The 10,208-nt window shown below is 39.4% G+C and overlaps 1 pseudogene; it reads right to left on the bottom strand.

Annotated features, from left to right (window-relative positions):
- Positions 1-6,077: 6,077 nt before the first annotated feature.
- LOC118082755 (uncharacterized) lies at positions 6,078-7,990 on the bottom strand (annotated as a pseudogene).
- Positions 7,991-10,208: the final 2,218 nt, after the last annotated feature.

Below are 10,208 nucleotides of genomic sequence, written 5' to 3'. Positions count from 1 at the left end.
GGCCCCTGAAGAATGCTTGTGCAATTAGCAATCAATGTGTTGCAAATAATTGGTGGAGAACTTTGATTGCCAGAACAGATATTTATTTTTATGGTACTGAACGATCTCTTTGAAAGCTTCATTCCTAAACAAATTTATTATGAGAGATAGTCTTATTGAGGACATTTGGCTTTACTTCAGAGGACAGGGCTGCTTGTCACTTACTCCCCTTACTCTCCTGAATAATGGTTGTGCAAGAAGAGCAACAAAGTCTGATTCCAGAGGAACTCATCTGACTCCAAGGAGGATAAGCTTTGCAAGAGGTCCCAAACTTTGACCTGAGTGGATTGGAAAAAGTAGTCCGATGAGAGAACTTATTAGAACTCCAGTAAAAATTGCCTCACCAATATTTTAGATAGAGAAAGCATTTGATTCCTTCTGAATGGCAATGATTAATTAACATTCAGGCCCATGCCAACCTATAGAAAAACAACTGTACCTTCATATTGCATGCCAGTTCAAGGTAGTGAAGTTTGATAAGAGACAAGGGCACCCAGAGCGTATTACTTGCATTGTTTGACACACATTCAAACTGTAGTTCACACAGCAAACATGATCACATGATAAAACACAGATTCCATCTTTTGCAGCTTATAAGAATACGTGAATAAAAATGGTTCTTTGTGCTCTTCCAAGAGTTGAAGCAGCACCCATTCTTCGGATCTGAAACTGCAACCAGACTCTGATATTTATAAATCATCACAATATAATTTAGTACAGGTTGAGTCACCCAGTCCTATTCTCAGCAAGCAGTAGGCGTGCCAGGATCCATCTTTGCTTTCAAAATAAATACTGCCTCTGCCTCTTCTAAGTTTTTATGGTATGGATGAGTGAAAAGGTGTATCGTGAAATTTGAAGATGTGTGAATGTTGATGGATGAACTGAAGCTGTCTTTCTGTTCACATACTGTTTGAGGAAGTTGAAATTAGGTGGACTTGCATTAAAACATTAACCAGATTTCTCCCCATTCCTGCTCTGGAGTATTATTACTGTCTGCCTGGCAACTAAAGCTGATGGATAAAAGATGCCAGGGAACCAAAATCTATCAGCCACTAAAACATCTATCACTCCAACATATGAAGTCAGTATCATTTATTAGGAAACATAACTGAGATTTGGCATCATTTGAAATAAAAAACCCTGCAACTATGAAATAAATTGCGCTTTCACAATCTCAGGGGTGTTGTATAAAAAAACCCTTGTGATTTTGTGGGGGGAGATCTGAGGTACAGGGAGGAGACAAAGTTGTGGAGCTGCCCAAGCCCAAGACATTGAAAGAGGTTTGCAGGATAAATTTGGACAGTTTACCAAGGAGAACACAGGAAACCATTTCTATGCAAAGATATTCCTGAAAACATTAGCTTTAGATGATAAACAAAAACAAAACGAGCCATTCCTCCATGTGGTATTGATTACTGGGAAATAGCTTTAATGGAATTCTGACTATAATGACTGGGAGCTGTCCATTTTGATGTGGACACTATAAGTCCTTCAAAATCCTGAAGGGTGGTAAAGATTGCTGCCAGGCTATTGGATCTGAAAGTTTATTTTTGGGCTTGAGTAATGTTTGATCTCAGATAAGCTGTGTGCAAATGAAAAAGGTTTCTACTTTTCATGGATAGATTTCTAAAACAACCAATGCTAATTATTTAGTAAAGGTAAAGGGTAAAGGGACCCCTGACCATTAGGTCCAGTCGTGACCGACTCTGGGGTTGCGCGCTCATCTCGCATTATTGGCCGAGGGAGCCGGCGTATAGCTTCCAGGTCATGTGGCCAGCATGACAAAGCCACTTCTGGCAAACCAGAGCAGCACATGGAAACGCCATTTACCTTCCCGCTGTAGCGGTTCCTATTTATCTACTTGCATTTTGACGTGCTTTCGAACTGCTCGGTTGGCAGAAGCTGGGACCAAGCAACGGGAGCTGACCCCGTCACAGGGATTCGAACCGCCGACCTTCTGATCAGCAAGCCCTAGGCTCAGTGGTTTAACCACAGCGCCACCTGGTTAAAACAAATAGGGATTATTTTGGAGTTAAAGTTGGTGTTATTGGGGTGTAAGTCAGTGGCATATGTGTACAAATAGACATCCACTGGTGAATCTCAGGTCTCTCTTACCATTTGAGCCCATTTTCTACTACCGGTAGTGGACCTGAGCAGACGTAATACTGCATTTATTTCTTAAACAGACAAAGACCACTGTTGATATTGGCTGTTGCTTGTGCAAAGAAGCAAGTTCTCCTCCTGTTTTACATTATCAGCCTCTATTCGCCCTTGTTTACCTTTCTTTTCTTGCATAACATGCCATTAATGATTTACTAAGGAGGAGCCATTGGCTTAATCCAACTCTTATCAGCTGACAGAATTCTATAAAGCAGTTTCCTGGAGAGCTCCGAGCTTGAGCCTTGAAAAGCTGCAATACTCCAAGCGGTAGAAGTGACCTCTCTCTCTCTCCCACACACTTTTTGTCTCTAAAAGTGAAAGGTAGGTAAGTTTTGTTGTAAATAAAACTTTCCAGGTTAAAGCAGGACTACTATATGACAAACAAGGAATTTACTCTTACTCGCATGAGTTCTGAGGGGCAACAAAGTATTTGTATGAAAACTCTTTTCACAATTCATATTCTTTTCTCTGGTGTCACACAGTGCAACATTTGTGCTACCAGAGATTAATACTGTACAGTGGTACTTCGGTTTATGAACACAATTGGTTCTGGAAGTCTGTTCATAAACTGAAGCGTTCATAAACTGAAGCGAACTTTCCCATTGAAAGTAATGGAAAGTGGATTAATCTGTTCCAGACGGTCCACGGAGTACTTAAACTGAAGCGTTCATAAACTGAAGCGAACTTTCCCATTGAAAGTAATGGAAAGTGGATTAATCCGTTCCAGATGGGTCCGCGGTGTTTGTAAACCGAAAATTCATAAACCGAGGTGTTCATAAACCAAGGTTCCACTGTAGTTATTTTAAGGGGACTGAATGTGAACTCTTAATTTATATACAGTATTGGAAAATCAAATGGAGTATTTTTCTTGTTACTATTTTATACATATGTTTTCCACTAAACGATTATTGCATTTCTTAGCGATAAAATACAAGATGTATAAAGAAAATTAAAGTGATTTTCAGGTGGAGGTTGTGCGCATGCTCTAGCTCGAGCCGGTCGTCTGCCTCGGAACTCCCCTGCCACGCTAAACAATTTATGGCCTAAAGGAATGTAAGATACCGAAAAAAGAAAACAAAGATAAAAGAAAGAGTGTGAAGCCTTAGAGAATCCGGGGGTGCCAAATTCAAAGCTGCAAACTTGGTAAGCAAGTTACTAAATTAGCTTTAAGCTTAACGGACGCCCAGCAGCTTCCTACCTACGGCCTTACTCAACAGTTTAAAGATGGCTAAATCAAGATTTGTCTGCTCAGCTAGCAACTTTTCAGGACTTAATGCTTACCTCCCAAAACAACATTAGAGACGACATTAAGTCGGGGAAGGAGGATGTCCTACAGATAGCAGTCAAAATCAAGGGGGTGAAGCAATTAGCAATTCAAGCTAAAGAGCTAGCCCAGGAAAATGAAAAAAAAAAGTAACTACTCTAACCAGACAGGTGGCAGAATTGTCGGATCGCCAGAGAAGAGCTAATATGATTCTTTGTGGAATCCCGGAGGAAATACTGGCTAAAGAATTGGAAGAAACATTGAGAACCTGGAAGGCACCCAAAGAGTTAGTTTGAAGCCAGAAGATGTGGAAAGAGCTCATCGTTTGCGAGGACCCAAGGGGAGAAAATCCCCCAGGGATGTAATAATCAAATTTTCAAGAGAGAAGTTGCAACAACAGGCCTTCCAGACCTTGAAGAAAATTAAAGAGTTGACTTTCCAAGGAAAAAGAGTATGGGTGAAGCGAGACTTCTGCCAGGCTTCTTTAAGGCAAAAAAGCCAAATGAAACCTTATGCACAGAAACTGTGGAAGGGTAGAGGGTTATAAGATCGGGAAAGAGGAGATGAAAATTAACTTGTTTGCAGATGATATTATGGTAATCATAACAAATCCCAAGGAAGGGATAAAAGAAATAAAGATAATATTAGAAGATTTCGAGGAATACTCCGGATTAGGGGCAAATATAACTAAATCAGAAATAATGTACTTTAATGTGAATCTACCTAAAAAAAAGAAATAAATAGCGTAACAGGTATGGGCCTGGGTTCTAAAAGAATAAAATACCTGGGTATTGAACTCCATAGGAATATTAACAAGACCGCAGAATTCAACTATAAGAAGATATGGAATAAAATACTAAAGGATATGAAAAGATGGAGAAACAAAACTTTAAGCATTACAGCTAGAGTCAAGGCTACTAAAATGTTCTGGGTCCCCAAGCTAAGTTATCTTTTCCAAGCCATCCCACTAGAGATGAAAAAACAGCAATTGGAACAATGGAATGGTGAGATAAGACAATGGATATTCAGGAGTAAAAAATCAAGGACACAAAAGAGGTTTGTGTATAACCACAAACCAGAATTAGGGTGGGGCCTCCCCAACATTTATAATTACTATGAAGCCGTCCAATTAAAAACTTTACTAGAAATTGGAGCAAAAAATAAACAAAAGTGGATCAGATTTGAGGATGAGGCCAACAACGGTGCAGGAAGATTTGGAATCTTCACAAATAATGTAAAGGAAGATCTGAAATCTGCAATAGGACCCAGGAAATTGGCATTAGGCATATGGAGGAGATGGCAACCTATATGGTTAAAAAGGATCTCTCTGTGCGCACCCTTAGAAAGCATATACGAGGCAATAGACGACCCCAAATGGTGGAAAATTCTTAGTGCTAAGGGATATCACATAGTCCAAGATATGTATAGAGGAGAGTCCTTAAAGTCATTGCAGGAAGTAACAGAGAACATAGGTAACCAATACTGGTTAAAAATTGGAGGGTTCCTACTTTTTCCAAGGTTTGCCCCTGAGATTTGTTAATTGTCATGGCAAAAGCTAATGTTACTGGAAATTGTCTTCTTCTTCAGTTGTTGTTGGAGCCAAATCCATACGGGGAATAAAGACTATGTTTCCTTCCGCTGAACCTGTTATTACTTGAGCAATGATGGTGTTTTTCTTAAGTTGTTTGACGATGAGACGGGTGCCGTTGCACAATCCTTTTTTAGTGTTTAGGTTTCTAAGGAGCATAATTATAGCGGCCTTTTTAAGGTTGAGTTTATGCTTAGGCATACCTGTTGGGGTTATTTCATTGAGGAACTCAATTGGATAGTTTTGAATATCTTCCTCACTTGAGTCATCAATTGAGTATGAGGTATGTCACGGTCTCTCCTTCTAAAATGTTAAGCACCTCTTCATTTATGGAGTTTACATCACAGTTCTTGGGGCACAGAATAGATTTTTTTGCTAAGTTAGGGACATCTGTAACAGGAATTTTGTCTCCAAAAAAGTCTTTTATAATATCTCCTGTGCATAAAATTTTGGAAGGTATTTCAATTACATCTTCTGGCAAACCGTCAATGTGTGGTGTATTGCCACTGCCAACTTTGAGCAGCCAATTGCTGAAATCAGTGTCTACTGAGCGTATATTCTTTTTAAGTTTAAGTATTTGGAAATTACTCCACAGACTATTATTCTTAACACAGGCCTCAACAATTTTTGTCCGGTCACCGTGAGGTACCACAGGAAGTGTTTGCCTGAAATCTCCTCCAAGTAAGATTACTTTTCTTCCAAACGGTTTGCTGTGGTCCATTATTTCTTGGAGCAGTCTGCTAACCACTGCAAGAGCTACAGAGGGGGCCATAGTACATTCATCCCAAATTATTATTTTTGAATTTCTTAAACGTTCAGCATCAACAGAATTGAGTCGTATATTTGATGTTGTATTCTCAACTATAGGCACAGGTAACTTGAATTGGGAGTGGTATGTTCTTCCACCCTCAAGAAGATTGGCTGCTATACCTGTGGAGGCTACAGGTAGTGCAATATTTCCTTGTCCTCGAACTGTGCTGAGCAGGGTCTTGTAGAGATATGTTTTACCACTACCTCCTGGGCCATCTATGAAAAAACAGTGGTTGCTGTTTTTTGTTCTTTGTTTAATGTAATTGTCATTTCTTCTGCTTTTTGTTTTTCAAAGACTTGGTTGTAGTTATCTGCAAGTAAGTTTGAATTTGGTAGTATAGGTGGTAATCCAAAATCTTCACATTTTTCCCCATGGAGTAGTAGAATGTTACATATTTCTTGTAATGCAATATAACGGCAAATTGTGCATTCATCGTTGTGATGGATATGTTTTTGAACGATATCTTCGGTGGGGTAATGTTCATATTTTACAAAAAGATCATTCATGTTCTGTAGGGAGGCAAATACACAAATGTACGCAAATAAGTCTCTTAGTTGTTTTGGCATGCTGTATTGGATAGCATCTTCTAAAGTGTTCTCCCACACTTGATCATCATTGATGAGGCCTCTTTCTTTCGCAGCATCTTGGAAACTGCGATAGATATTTCCATTGACAGTTCTCAGATCTTCAAATGATATTGCACCGGGAACATGTAGCAATAGGAGACGCATGCAGTAGCGTTCTGGATCTGATGATAAATTGACAGAACACATTCGTACAATGATTTTTTCAGCACCCCGCTGTCGTAATTTCCATGTACTGGTTACAGAGTCGAATACATAGTGTATTGGAATGTCTGAATATAAAATTTTCCTTGCTTGCTCTTGCTCTTGATTTAATTTAAACCAAGCCGTCAATTGAGTATTTCTTGCTGAAGCTCTCTGGGCCGCTGTATTGATGTCATTTGGATTGAAAAATACAAATTGTTCATCAGGCAGATGCACTGCCAACCTATTGATGGTATGTGATTGGTAATGCATTTCAAACCCATTTAAACGCCATGCTGCTTCTGGAGCGCTGACATATCTGGAATCCATGAAGGTCTTAATTTCACCATGATTTAAAGTGCCTTGTTCTTGAATCACAACATTTGCACAATCATGACCTTTATACACATATTTAAAAAGGTATTTACACTTTTTATGGAAGCGCAGACTTCAACATTAATGTGGCAATTGTACTTTAGGGCAAGATGTGGATTATATGGTACAACCCAATGGTTATCTATTGTCCTGCCATTCACAATTGAAGTTTGGTTTGTGTTTCGTCTTCTATATTTTGGATAACCATTTGTATTTGCTGATGTTTTTTCCTGGAATGGTTTTGGAAATTCATTAGTGCATTTGTCATTTGACATACATGGTGAATTAGGGTTGAGTGGTCCACTTGGTCCATGAATCATATGTTTTGTAACAATTGCATGTAAGCGAGGAGTGTTGGTTATATTTGGAATTTCAGCAGATACTGTTTTGTCTATCAGTTCTTCAGTTTTGGGTTTGCAGTCATCTTTAAGAATAAGTAGTATGTGAGCATGAGGTAAACCCCTCTTCTGAAATTCTATTACGTAGACAATTGCTTTTGGTACTCCAAAAATATGTTTTTTACAGAGATCATCAATTAAAGCTTTCAGTTTTAGATGAAATACTCTTGCAACTAAATCAGGTCGAGCATCAGTAGTTAGGTCATGTTGTAGGTTTTCAACAATCTCTTGCCATTTGGGGTTGCATGTCATTGTGATAAAAAGATCAGGTTTGCCATATTTCCTAACAATTGCCATTGCATCTTGATAATTTTAGAGCATGTTTCTTGGGCTACCTGCAAATGAGGATGGTAAAATATATGTTTTTCCAGGAATCAGGCCTTTCTGATTGGATTCATTAATTAAGTGGTCCATCAATCCTGAGTATTTCTCAACTCGCAATTTTTGCTGATTTTGTCGTACATAGTTGAGTCTGTTGGATTCAGTTTTTACATATGCATCAACTATATACTGTTGTGTAAGGCGGCCAGCATTTAAGAAGGGGTTGAAGTTGTCTCTGATGGAAAGACGATACCCGTAATATTGCATTTGTGTAACTCGAATTCTAGGATTTCGTGTTTGATTTGTTAAATTTTGTAACGCTTGAGGTCTGTGTTGAAAGGTATATCAATTCCCCAGCTTTGATCACCATAAGGGAAGAGTAATGGATAAACCCTGGGTTCCAGATTGGGGTCAAGGACACTAATCCTTTGTGTATTTCTTTTATTTGTATCATCTGTACTTGCTTTGCAGCGTATTAGAAGATCTCTTTCTAGTGGTGGTTCGCCATCATCATTTTGAAAAATGAAAGCAACCTCATTATGTTTTGGTGCATTATAGCGTCTTTGATCATTTCTTCGATCTTGCACTATTGTCATGGTCACTTCCTTAATAATGTTTCCAGTTGTTGCAGCATCCTCCTCATATTCTTTTTCAACTTGGTACAACATTTTGCAGGCCTCTGCAAATGGATTTGTTTGAGCAATGAGTGTGCTTAGTTTTTTTAAAATTTCTGGATTTATTCCAGTATTTGCGGAATTTTTCATTCTTTGCTCTGCTGCTTCAGAAGGATCTAAAATATATAATTGAGCAAACTGTCTGTTTTGTCCCTGTTCTGGGTGCAGTGTGCCTACTCTGTGACAAATTGATCCGTGGATCCGGAAACAATATGGGCCATTGCCAGGTGGTGGAGTAATGTTTGCTCCCATAGAGGCAAATGCTAAAGCACTATTTATAGATCTAATATTGTTGAAGAAATTTTTGCTGTAGTAATGTTGTCCAGTCATGAGCTGTTGGATTAATGGATTTGTTCTAATTGAGGAAATATTTACTTTTCCTTTTGGACAACATTGTGAAAATTTTCGATCAGAAGGTCTTTCAGCTTCAAAATGTTTTGCACTACAAAAGTGGCATATCTGATCTAAATATCCACACGTGTGGGTTTTAATGATGTCCTCATTGAAGTTTTCCAATTCATTCATAAGTGTCTTTGTTAGTTTTGAGGGCCTTGAGTCTTGGTTTTGTATTATTTCCCTCTCTATGTTTTTCCTTGGTCGTAATTCTCTTTTCCTCTGTGTTAATTGTTGTTTCCGTAATTGGCGTTCATCTGCAGGCAGATGTGTTAACCTTTCTCTTTCTAGTGTGGCATGTCATTGACATTGTATTTTTTTGTCCCTTCGGAGTTCTATTTGCTCTCCTTGCTTTTTTACTTTCAGCATCTTGCTGTCGTTTTTGAATTTCTTTTTTTAGCATTCTGTTTTTCTCTATAGAAATTGTTTTGTTTTTTTCTGCGAGTTAGTGTCTTTGCATCTTCATGTAAATGTATTTTATCTGTTATACTGTCAATCTTGTTTGTGTTTTGTTTATGATTTAGAGGTTGTTGGTCATCATGAGTTAAATTTGTTTTTTTTTTATCTTTTTCTTTCAGTGATCTATTTACTCGTCTTTCTCTTTCTCTTTTGGTGTTTTGCTGACGTATTCTTAGTTGTTCATCTGGGGTTTGACTTGCTCTCTTAGCAAACCCCGTAGGTTAGTTTCCACGCACAATCACGCACATGTGAGTTCAGTGTAAAAGGTGTATCTGAGCATGGACAGAGTGTCTCCTTTCCTTCCCCCTTATAATAAAATGCAAGTGTCTCTAATGCTTTTTGCCCCTGGGTCCCTTCCTGCTCTTTTCTGGTGCCGAATCAAGACGGTGCCCCGCCAGCTTCCCTTTCTTTCTTTCTTTCTTTCTTTCTTTCTTTCTTTCTTTCCTTCCTTCCTTCCTTCCTTCCTTCCTTCCTTCCTTCCTTCCTTCCTTCCTTCCTTCTTTCTCCCTTTCTGTCTTCTCTCCCTCTTTCTTTTTCTTTCTTTCTTTATTCCGTTCCTTCTTTCCTACTCTACTTTCTCTCCCCTCTTTCTATCTTGTCTGGCCAGGAGCGGTGGTTGGCGGCCGCAAGGAAACGTTAGGCAGAGGGGTGTGGGTGGGGGAGAGCATGCGTGTGTGTGCGTGTGTGCCACTTGCGCTTGCATAGGAGGCTAAAAAGGGGGGAGAAAGCAGCCTCCTTCTCCTCATGCTTGTGAGGCGCTTGTCCAGCCAGGAGCGGTTGGCATGTTAGGCAGAGGGGTGGGGGTGGGGAGAGAGAGAGAGAGAGAGAGAGAGAGAGAGTGTGTTAGAGCAGTCGGGAGGTGAGGCGCGGAACAGCGATTTGGAGGGGAAACCTCCTGCTAAAAACTACTAAAAACTATAACTCCCAGCATGCCGAGAGGTAGCTTCCGCGTTCTGAGC

This window comes from Zootoca vivipara, chromosome 3 (genome assembly GCF_963506605.1).
Source record: "Zootoca vivipara chromosome 3, rZooViv1.1, whole genome shotgun sequence".
Lineage (NCBI taxonomy): Eukaryota > Metazoa > Chordata > Lepidosauria > Squamata > Lacertidae > Zootoca > Zootoca vivipara.
This window is presented reverse-complemented; position numbering and strand designations above follow the sequence as displayed.